The following is a 10,223-nucleotide window of genomic DNA, read 5'->3' as shown; positions in this document are numbered from 1 at the left end:
GAAGCCGACAGAGCTTTCGAGGATCTGAAACGCAAAATCTCGACACCACCAGTCTTGGTGGCGCCGAAGGAAAAGGAACCTCTCTTGTTGTATATCGCAGCCACAACCCAAGTGGTTAGCACGGTGCTAGTTGTCGAAAGAGAAGAAGAAGGAAAACTACATGGAGTGCAAAGGCCGGTATATTTCATTAGTGAAGTTTTATCGCCGTCCAAACAGCGGTACCCGCAGTACCAGAAACTAGCATATGGAGTAATTACAACAGCAAGAAAGTTGCGCCACTATTTTTTGGCACACCCGATAATAGTAGTCAATGAAGCACCTCTATCAAATATACTGAACAATCCAGAAGCTACAGGACGTGTCTCCCTTTGGGGAATAGAACTTTCCCCTCGGGACATCACGTATGAAAAAAGAAAGGCAATCAAGTCGCAAGTTTTGCCAGATTTCATCGCGGAGTGGATGGAGCTGCAAAACACGGGACCCCAGATTTGTCGAGAACTTGGACAATGAACTTCGACGGATCCAAGAGAGTAGAAGGAGCTGGCGCAGGAGTGATACTCATATCACCTGAAGGCGACAAATTGAAATATGTCCTACGGATGACGTTCCCAAACGCATCTAACAATGAAGCAGAGTATGAAGCCCTTATACACGGGATGAAGATGGCGAAGGCTTGCGGTGCAACTCGACTAAAAATCTTTGGCGACTCACAATTGGTGGCTCAGCAAGTTATGAACCAATGTGATGCGATCAATGATAGCATGATAGCATACAAGGAGGTATACAATGAGTCTGGAGAAGTCTGTTTGATGGATGCGAGGTAAATCATATCGATAGATTGAGCAATGATGAAGCCGACGTCCTTGCAAACATCGGGTCACGAGTGCCTCCCAATCCCGCCGGGCGTGTTTTGGGAAGAAATAGCGGAGAGATCAACGAAGCCGAAGAAGGTGCGAGAAAAAGCAAAAGAAGGAAAAACTTCGGCATCTCCCAAAGAAACCATAGAGGACGAAGAGGACCAAGAACTTGTGATGATGATAGAAGTTCCTTGGATGCAAGCGTACGTATCGTATATCCTCAGGAAGGAAATACCCGACGATCCAATTGAAGAAAGGCGAGTTATTCGACGATCCAAAGCTTTCACAGTGGTCAAAGGGGAGTTATATAAGCGAAGTATTTCAGGCGTCTTGCAAAGGTGTGTCACACCAGAAGAAGGAAGAATAATCCTAAAAGATGTGCACGAGGGAATATGTGGTCACCATGCAAGCAGTCGAGCTATTGCAGCCAAAGTCTTTCGGGCAGGATTCTACTGGTTGACAGCAATCGAGGACGCAAAAGAGATAGTACGAACTTGCGACGCGTGCCAGAGATTTGCCGCAAAACCGCACTCTCCGGCGGCAGAACTAATGCCGATACCATTGTCATGGCCCTTTGCCCAGTGGGGACTCGACATGGTAGGCAAGTTGCACAAAGCTTCGCTAGGAGGATACGAGTACCTGTTGGTTGCTATCGACAAATTCACCAAGTGGGTAGAAGCGAAGCCAATAAATTCACCAGACGCACAATCAGCAATAAAGTTCGTGAAGGGCATCGTTTTTCGATTTGGAGTACCTCACAGCATCGTCACAGACAATGGCAGCAACTTCACGTCGAAGGAGTTCAAGGCATACTGTGCGGAAGTGGGCATCAAATTGCACTTCGCGTTAGTTGCACATCCCCAAACTAATGGTCAAGTCGAGAAAGCCAATGGCATCATCTGCAATGGCATTAAAAAACGTCTGCTAGGACCGCTTGAAAAGGCTCGACACACCTGGCCAGAAGAACTGCCAAGTGTTTTGTGGAGCATCCGAACAACACCAAACACGGCGACACAAGAAACCCCTTTCTTTCTCGTCCACGGAGCTGAAGCCGTACTACCAATTGAAATAGAGCACGATTCTCCAAGAGTAACAGGGTACGACGAAGAAACATCACGAAAAGTTCGGGAGGATGATATGGATGCACTCGATGAAGCTCGAGATGAAGTACTGTCACGGGTTACCAAGTACCAACAAGACTTGAAGAACTACCACAGTCGACGATTGCGGCCAAGATCTTTTCAGGTTGGTGATTTGGTCTTGCGACTCAACCAGCAAAGTACAGAGAAGCTCGAGTCACCATGGTTGGGGCCTTACATCGTCACGGAAGTCATCGACGGAGGAGCATATAGGATCAAGGACAAGAAGACAGGGGTTCCTGAGAAAAACCCCTGGAACGTGGCGTAGCTCAGGCGGTTCTACGCCTAGAGCCGAAATATAGTCCTTCTCTGTAAAAATACAATGTACTGAAACGCCCGCGAGTTTTCAGACGCACTCTTTTCCTTTTCGGGGCACCGAGTGGGGCCGGAAAGGTTTTTAATGAGGCGGGCTCACGGTGCTGTAATATAATAAAGATAGTGGAGATATACTTCTTATTTTTCGACACGCTCGGGGGCTCAACGCCTAAGTCTCAAAATACGTACAATATAGATTTATCGAAATATTTCGCCTTGGTACACTAATACCTCGCCAAATATAAAAATCGGAAGCCAACAATTATAAATATAGTGTACACGTCAAAAATCTTAATTGCTTTGGTCCAAGAACCTCGCAACAAAAATATAGAACTTCGATATTAACGATACTCGAAGATTTGCAATCCATCAATGAAAGAAAGGATGTCTTATTACAACAGAAGGAAAAATCTTCAAGATAGAAAAAATAGTACAACCCCTAGCCAGAAGGCTCGGGGGCTCCAACAATATAGAGCAATATACAACAAATTTCTTCGGAAATAAAAAAGAAATCAAAAAAGATAGAGATACAAGGTTTCCAATATGATACAAATCAGTTAAAGCCCAAAATACTATCTACGGACAAGCCTCTGGTTGTTTTATGTTCAGCATAGGACCCCTTGATGAAGAATTCCGAGTCCATCCGAAGAAGCTCATCTATCATCGACTCGGCCACAGGAGCTACCATATCATCGATTGTGTCAATATCATTTTTTCGCCGCGTTTTCTTGGCCAGGCAATCAGCAACAATCTTCGTCAGGTCTAACTTTGGATGACAAATATTTATCATAATCATGGCGAACCTTGCTCCAGCAGTGAGTTGAGCTCGCACAAAATTATGAATGCGGGGAGCATCTCTGAATACCTCCAGTAATTCAGGAAGAGTTTTGGGAACCTCATTTCGAGGAAATAAAATCCTATAAACAAGGGTTAATGTTGTCGTGCAAAAACGAGAAATTCGCGCACTTGGCAAGCACGATCTTGGAACCTGACAATTTGTTGGGTTCGTTCAGGAGTGGCCCAGAACAAACAGCCATGGTTAAGGGAAAGATTGACAAGAAGATTCGTTCTCTCGTTCACTCTTTGATCTTCGGCAGCAGCGTCAAGAACCGATCCTATTAAGCGAGAAGGCAAGAAATTTGAAGGAAGGCACAGCAAAATAAAGAGGAGGTATTATGAGGTCGGAAAAACGTACCTAACATATCTGTGCTAGCTTCCAGCATTAGCTCGAGCATACTATTTTCTCGGGTCGTGGCTTCCTTTGCTTCCAATACAGCAGCATCCTTGGCAGCCGTAGCCTCTTTGGCTTGTTGGAGAGCAAGTTTTTCTTGCTCAGATGCTTTCCGAGATTGTTCCATCATTGCCAGAGTTTGTTTCTTCATGGATTGAAGTTGTTGTCGAAGTTCTTGCAAATCTTCCGAAAAATGTTTGCTTGAAGAACCTTCGAGGGGATTATCATCGACTAGTACTTTCTTCGAGAAGGAGGATGCAGGTGAAGCAGTGCGTGAACAAGGGTTGGTCGAATAATTATCAAATATTAACTGGAAAAGAAAGTCCCGGGATCAATGATAAGCACGAAGAGGAATTTCATTAATTTCTAGAAAATTTACACGGACATTACAAAAGAAGTTCTCCAGAGGGACTAACAGGGTAATTGTCGCCAAGGCTAAAATGGCGACAACGGCAAAAGGAATAGAGAAAGCAAAGGAAAGAAAAAAGCAAAGACATTCAACTAGACCTCCGGCCTTGATGAGCTAGGGGTCGAAGATGGCTTGATCCCGAGATAGGCCAGGATTTTCTTCGTGTTGGGCTTGGCTGCCTTGATCAATGACCTCCATCTTGATGGTTCTATCTGCTCGGTGTCGCCTACTTTCATCCAGTCAATAGTTTGTTGACTGTCAGCGACCAGGGCAATAGTGCTCTCAACAGCAACCTTCATGTTTTCCTGGCGCATCTTCAGTCCAAGATCCTCCGGCGGATTGAAGTCCTTGGCAAGAGCGAGGAAAGTCTTAGGCTCCTCTTTCTTCGGGAAGAAGTAGGGGAACAACTTCGACAATCCTGCGTCAGCATTCACCACGCCTTCGCGAATTTCTTGGCCGTGAAACTCCAGATAAGACAACGCGTCAAGCGAGAGGATCATTGGTGGGATTCTCAAGATCAAAATCTTGGCTCGTTTGACCTGACAAAGAAATAACATATTAGTTGACAGTAAGTAAAAATAAAGGAAAGCAAGTCTTACGAAAAATAGAAGGGATCAACAAAATTACCGAGGAAGCGACGATTCTGAGTGTTCACGCGCTTGAGGATTCCCTTTTCACGAGCAGCTTGTGCGGCCTTGTGCTCATTTAGAGCAGCTTCAGCGTCTTCAAGTTTCTTTTGCAGTTCTTTGACACTAGCAGCTTTTGTTTTGGCTTCATCAGCCTCCACTTTTGCTTGGCTAGCGTCAAGTTCGGCTTTCTGGCGAGCCTTTTCACTTTGCTCCAATATGAGCAAGAGTGTCGGCAAGCCTGTTGGCCTATGCAAGTTTCTCTGCCAAAATAGAAAAGAACAATCAAAACTGCGACAAAAATAGAAGCAAGAAGATCGGAAACAATGACAGCAAAAAATTGTTACCTTCAATCCTCGTGGCATATTCACGGTACCCAATGAATTGGGACCCAATGCGAACAAGCTCTTTGATCATGGGCTGTCAAAGAAGAATAGAGAAAGAAAATTTCGGTAACAGAAAAAAATGAAGGCACAAAAAGAAGTAAACAGAGGAAATATAGATACTAGCAGGCAAGTCAACAACTTACATCATCTAAGAGCGCCTGGGAAAAGTTACCCAATTGAGGGGCAGGCTCGGCGATCGTCTCAACCCTCGTCCTTTTTGGTGAAGGAGCAAGGGGGCTTGAAGGAGGAGTGGTGGTGACGACGTTTTGTTGAGGATGCGAAGATTCTTCTCCTTCAACTAGCGTCTCCGACACAAGCAAAGTATGTGACGCGCTCGTCCGAGGAGCCACGTCACGAGTCGGTACTTCTTCCTCGTCATCACTGCGAGTAAGGATCGATAGCATAAAAGCAAGATAAGACAAAAAACTTCGACTACAGAAATAAGGGGAAATCAAGGTGACTTACGAGCTGACGAGGGATGCGAGATATGGATCATAAGTTGCCTTCTGACGTGAAGGATCAACTTCTTCGGCTTTGGAAGTGCCGGAATCTTCGGCGTTACTCCTCTTCCTTTTCCCTTTTGGAGAAACAGCGGGAGGAGGAGATTGGGCCGACGTAGTGCCTTCGGAAGATCCCGCAGATTTTCGAGAATCCACGGGTTCATTCACAAAAGACGGAGCTTCTTGATTGTCATCAGTGACAATGGCCCTTTCTTCGACTTCTCCACCTTCGGGAAGAGGAGGAAGCGAGACAAGTTTTGGATGATCCTATGCAAAATAAAGCAGGGAGAGATATCGGGAAAGAAGTAACAAAAAGATAGCACAGACAACAACAAGACAAATAGACAAAGATTACCTTGGGAAGTGGATTGGCGGCGCTGAACGGCGTCACACGGCAAGAAGAAGGGACAAGCATCTCTTTTGTCGAGAGATGAAATTTTTCGGACAAGTTTTTCTAAATCCTTGACCTCCAAATTCACCGACAGCTCGATCTACGTCTTCGTCGCCGGCATATTTCCAGAGAGGATATTTGCGAGCTTGAAGTGGCTGCACTCTAGCACTAAGAAAGTATGCAGTGATTTGGCTACCCGATAATTCTTGGCCGCGAGTATTTTGCAACTCGTGGATACGAGTCATCAAGGTTTCTGTCGACGCCCTTTCTTCTTCGGTGGCCTCCGCGTCCCAGGAACGGCGGCAAAAGATTTTCTCGGCGCCATCAAAAGGAGGAATGTTGTCCTCCGCACATCCATGGTTTTCCTCCTGAATGTACAACCACTTCTTGCGCCATCCTTGAACTGAGTCAGGAAGCTTGACGTCGAAGTAGTCAACGAGTGGGACGAACAGAAATTACAACGCCGCCTATATTATAGGCGACATTGGGCGAGCCATTACGGCGGCAGAAGAAAATACGCTTCCATAGCGCCCAGTTAGGCTGGACGCCAAGGAAGGCCTCGCAAAGTGTGATGAAAATGGAGATGTGAAGAATGGAGTTTGGCGTGAGGTGGTGGAGTTGCAAACCATAGACAAAAAGCAATCCACGAAGAAAAGGATGAATGGGGGCGGACAGACCGCGGATGAGGTGATCGACAAAACATACCCGGTACCCCATTGGAGGGGTTGGGTAGCTCTCCTCACCGGGGAAGCACGGCGCCTTGGATTTCTTGCTCGATCCCCAGCTTCTTCAACATGTTGATGTCTTGCGAGGAAATTTTCGACCTTTCCCACTCCGCCGCTCCAAGATCCGCAGCGGCCATGGAGGATTCCGGTGTGCTGTGCCTCGTTAAACGGCGCGGCGGCATCAACAATGGCGCAGGATTTGCAGTCTGGAGGTGAGGAGCTCAAGAGGTTGTGAATCGCAGGAGGAAATTTGCAGATGAGAGGAAGAGGACGGCGTGAGCGGAAGTGTCCGAGGAGGAAGAAGATGATCTTATATAGGGGTGCGGTGAAACGACGGACCGTTGGATAAGGAAAATGTGTGACAGATGATAGCCACGTGGCAACAAGGGTAAAAAAGTAACTTAATGATGGAGAAGTTACGGTACGTGCGCCAGAAAAAGCGGAGGACGTGTGTCCCCCACTTGCACGACGTGTCAAGATAGTGGATCAATTGGGCCCGCATGGCAGCGAGAAAAGACTTGTCGCAAATTTTTGACTAGCAATCGTGGCTATCGTCAGCAATAACGTCACCATTGACAGAAGAAAAATTCGGCTTAACATGTCGCATCAAAAGGCGACATGAAAAAGTATTGGAGAGCTTTTGATCAAATACAAGTTTTTGAACAAATGCTCGGGGGCTACTTTGGAAAAATGAAGAGATCAAGAAAGACAAAATAGAAATGGTGTGAGCCTATGATCAAATACAAATATTTGTTCATAGCCTCGGGGGCTACTCCCATCGGGAGCGCTGTTCGCGCACCCGAGAAATTATAAAACTTCGGGAAAGAAAGAAAATATAGCGGTATAATAGCGTGGAGCCTACAACCAAGCAGAAGTCCTTGGCTGTAGCCTCGGGAGCTACTCCCATCGGGAACGCTGTTCGCGTGCCCGATGAAATTATGAAAAAGAAAGAAAGTCAGAATGAAAAGAAGAAATATAGAAAAGCAAAAGAGTATATTTCGAGTTATAAATAACTCTGCATATACTCCCATCGGGAGAGCAATATAAGTCATCCGTGACTCGATAAAATGTGCCATTCCATCAGCCGAATAAGCACTCGACAATATATTCTCAGAACGCCGAAGTTCGATCAATTTCTGAATGCCGCAAAACTTTGCGAAGGTAAGACCCCAGATCTATTCTGTGAGGCATGGCGCCGTCTCTGACGTCGGTTTGCTACTTTTATCCGTATCAACAGATACGAAGAAAAATCCTAACGGACGCGTTAGGTACTCGATAAATATGACTGGGACTCGATAGAATGGTAAGACCTTAAGCGGCGCACCTGTCGAAGTTTACACCGGTATCCCGAAATCATGTCCAGGGACGTGATTTTGAAGTAGGTTTTTGCGGATTGCCACTAGAGCAGTTAACTAGTACCTGATCCGTCAGATGAACTAGCCCCAACTACCATTATCCCTGTACAATGTAGAAATTTATATGAAGAAATATAGAAAGGTTTAAGATGTCGAGTAAAAATAAAACAGTGGAGATTTTCCCCGACTCTACGATTCAAGCAAAATCTCGGGGGCTACTGACATAGGCATCCCTAATGGGCCTGCCGAAGATAGTACCCGGGGTTTATTGAAGGCCCACTACTCGAAGAATAAGAAGATTCGGAAGCCCAAGATGTTATTAAGGAAAGTTAGAGTTGTAATAGAAAGTCTTATTTGTAATCTTACGGGATGAGTTTGAAACCTTCCCGGACTTTGTAACTTGTACAGCACGAATCCCTCGGCTCCGCCTCCTATATAAGGGGGAGTCGAGGGACGCAGAGATCATCGAATCATTGTCTACAAACCCTAGTTTTCATAATCGTCGAGTACTTTTCGGCTGAAACCTTCGAGATCTACTTGCCCACTACTTCCAACTAAACCCTAGCCTACAATCCATAGGCATTGACAAGTTAATACCTTGTAATCCACCGAGCCCGAATCCAGTGAGAGACCCAAAAAGGAAAAAGGGGGTGGATGGATCGATATCAAACAACAACAAAAATAATGGCGCGTTGGCGGGCTCCCATGAGGAGCACCGCCAAGCCCAATGAGTATCTTCAGCTTGAATTGTCGAGGAGCGGGCAATGCCCCGACAGTCAAAGAGCTTCGTGATTTTGTCATAAAGTTTTCCCCTTCTGAAGGCTCGTGTGGAAGGATTGGCTGGTAGTCTGGGGTACGATCGTGCCTTTGCTGTTGGCAGTACGGGAAGAAGTGGTGGTTTGGGAATTTTCTGGAATAATAGTATTGGTATTGATATTCTTGGTCACTCTCAATATCATATTGATGCTTCGGTTGAAGGTATTGGCGATCAACCTTGGAGATTAACCTGTGTATATGGTGAGGCACAAACGCAAGATAGGCACAGAACATGGGACACGCTGAAAGGAATTAGTAGCACAAGTGATCTTCCATGGTTATGCCTAGGGGATTTCAATGAAGTCATGTATGCTACAGAGCATGAGGGTGTTGGTACACGAAATCACACACAGATACAAGGTTTCAGAGATGCTGTGGATGTTTTCCAGCTCTTAGATCTTGGTTTCAATGGTCACTTCTGGACATGGGAAAAGAAAGTAACAGGGGGCACATATACTCGTGTTCGGCTCGATCGAGCTTTGGGTTCGTCTGAGTGGAGTGCATAGTTCCCTCTTGCTTGTGTTAACCACTCAGCCTTGTTAGTGAAGTTCTATGAGGGCGAACCACGGGAAAAGAAAAAATATCAGTTCCGTTATGAGACTATGTGGGAAACTCATGAAGAATTAAAATCGAGAGTTACTGCCGGCTGGACAGAAAATGAAACTATCCATACGGTATCTGATGTCCGAGGAATACTGGCGTCACTTGCAGAGGACTTGGGAAGATGGGGAAATGAGACTTTTGGTAGTGTCCGTAAGGAGATAAGGAAACTTAAGGATGAACTGGAAATTCTTAGAAATATGCCAGGGAGAGTGTGTTATCACCAGAATTTAGCCAAAGCAGGAGATGGACCGTGATTGAGATGGGCTTAGAGGACATGCACATAAGTGTCTCTGAATCGGCCTCGTGCGGGAGTTTGGGCTAGATTGCCCGTGTATCTGTACATTACGGTAGATTACGTTTCAGTTTAGAATTAAGAGATAAAGTTTAGTCGTACATAGCTAGGTTTATTCCAAAGATAGAAAGTCCACGGACTATAAATATGTACCTAGGATTATTGAGAAAGGAGGACGATCACGTTCACAACAAATCAATCTAGGCGCATCGCCACCCCTTGTTTCGAGGGTTTCTTCCGGGTAAGTGACATGCTGCCTAGATCGCATCTTGCGATCTAGGCAGTATCAGTTTATTCGTTGTTTGGTGTTGCTCGTACTGAAGCCTTGTTGATGGCGAGCTATACCGTTATCATAGATGTTTTGGGGCTGACGTCGATACTTTTCTGATATGCTTGCTTGGCTATGCTGCCCCTCAATATCTAGCTGCCTTTGCACCTATCTTGGGTGTAAGGGCAGCATTTTGCTTGGTCTTTATTTGGTAGATCTGATCTATTATAGTTGTTCCTTGTTCTCCAAGGATTAGTTTGATATCTGCATGGTTAGGCCTTGCAAACGGGTTGAATGATCCAGCAGTGCG

Source organism: Lolium rigidum, chromosome 1, assembly GCF_022539505.1.
Source record: "Lolium rigidum isolate FL_2022 chromosome 1, APGP_CSIRO_Lrig_0.1, whole genome shotgun sequence".
Lineage (NCBI taxonomy): Eukaryota > Viridiplantae > Streptophyta > Magnoliopsida > Poales > Poaceae > Lolium > Lolium rigidum.
This window is presented reverse-complemented; position numbering follows the sequence as displayed.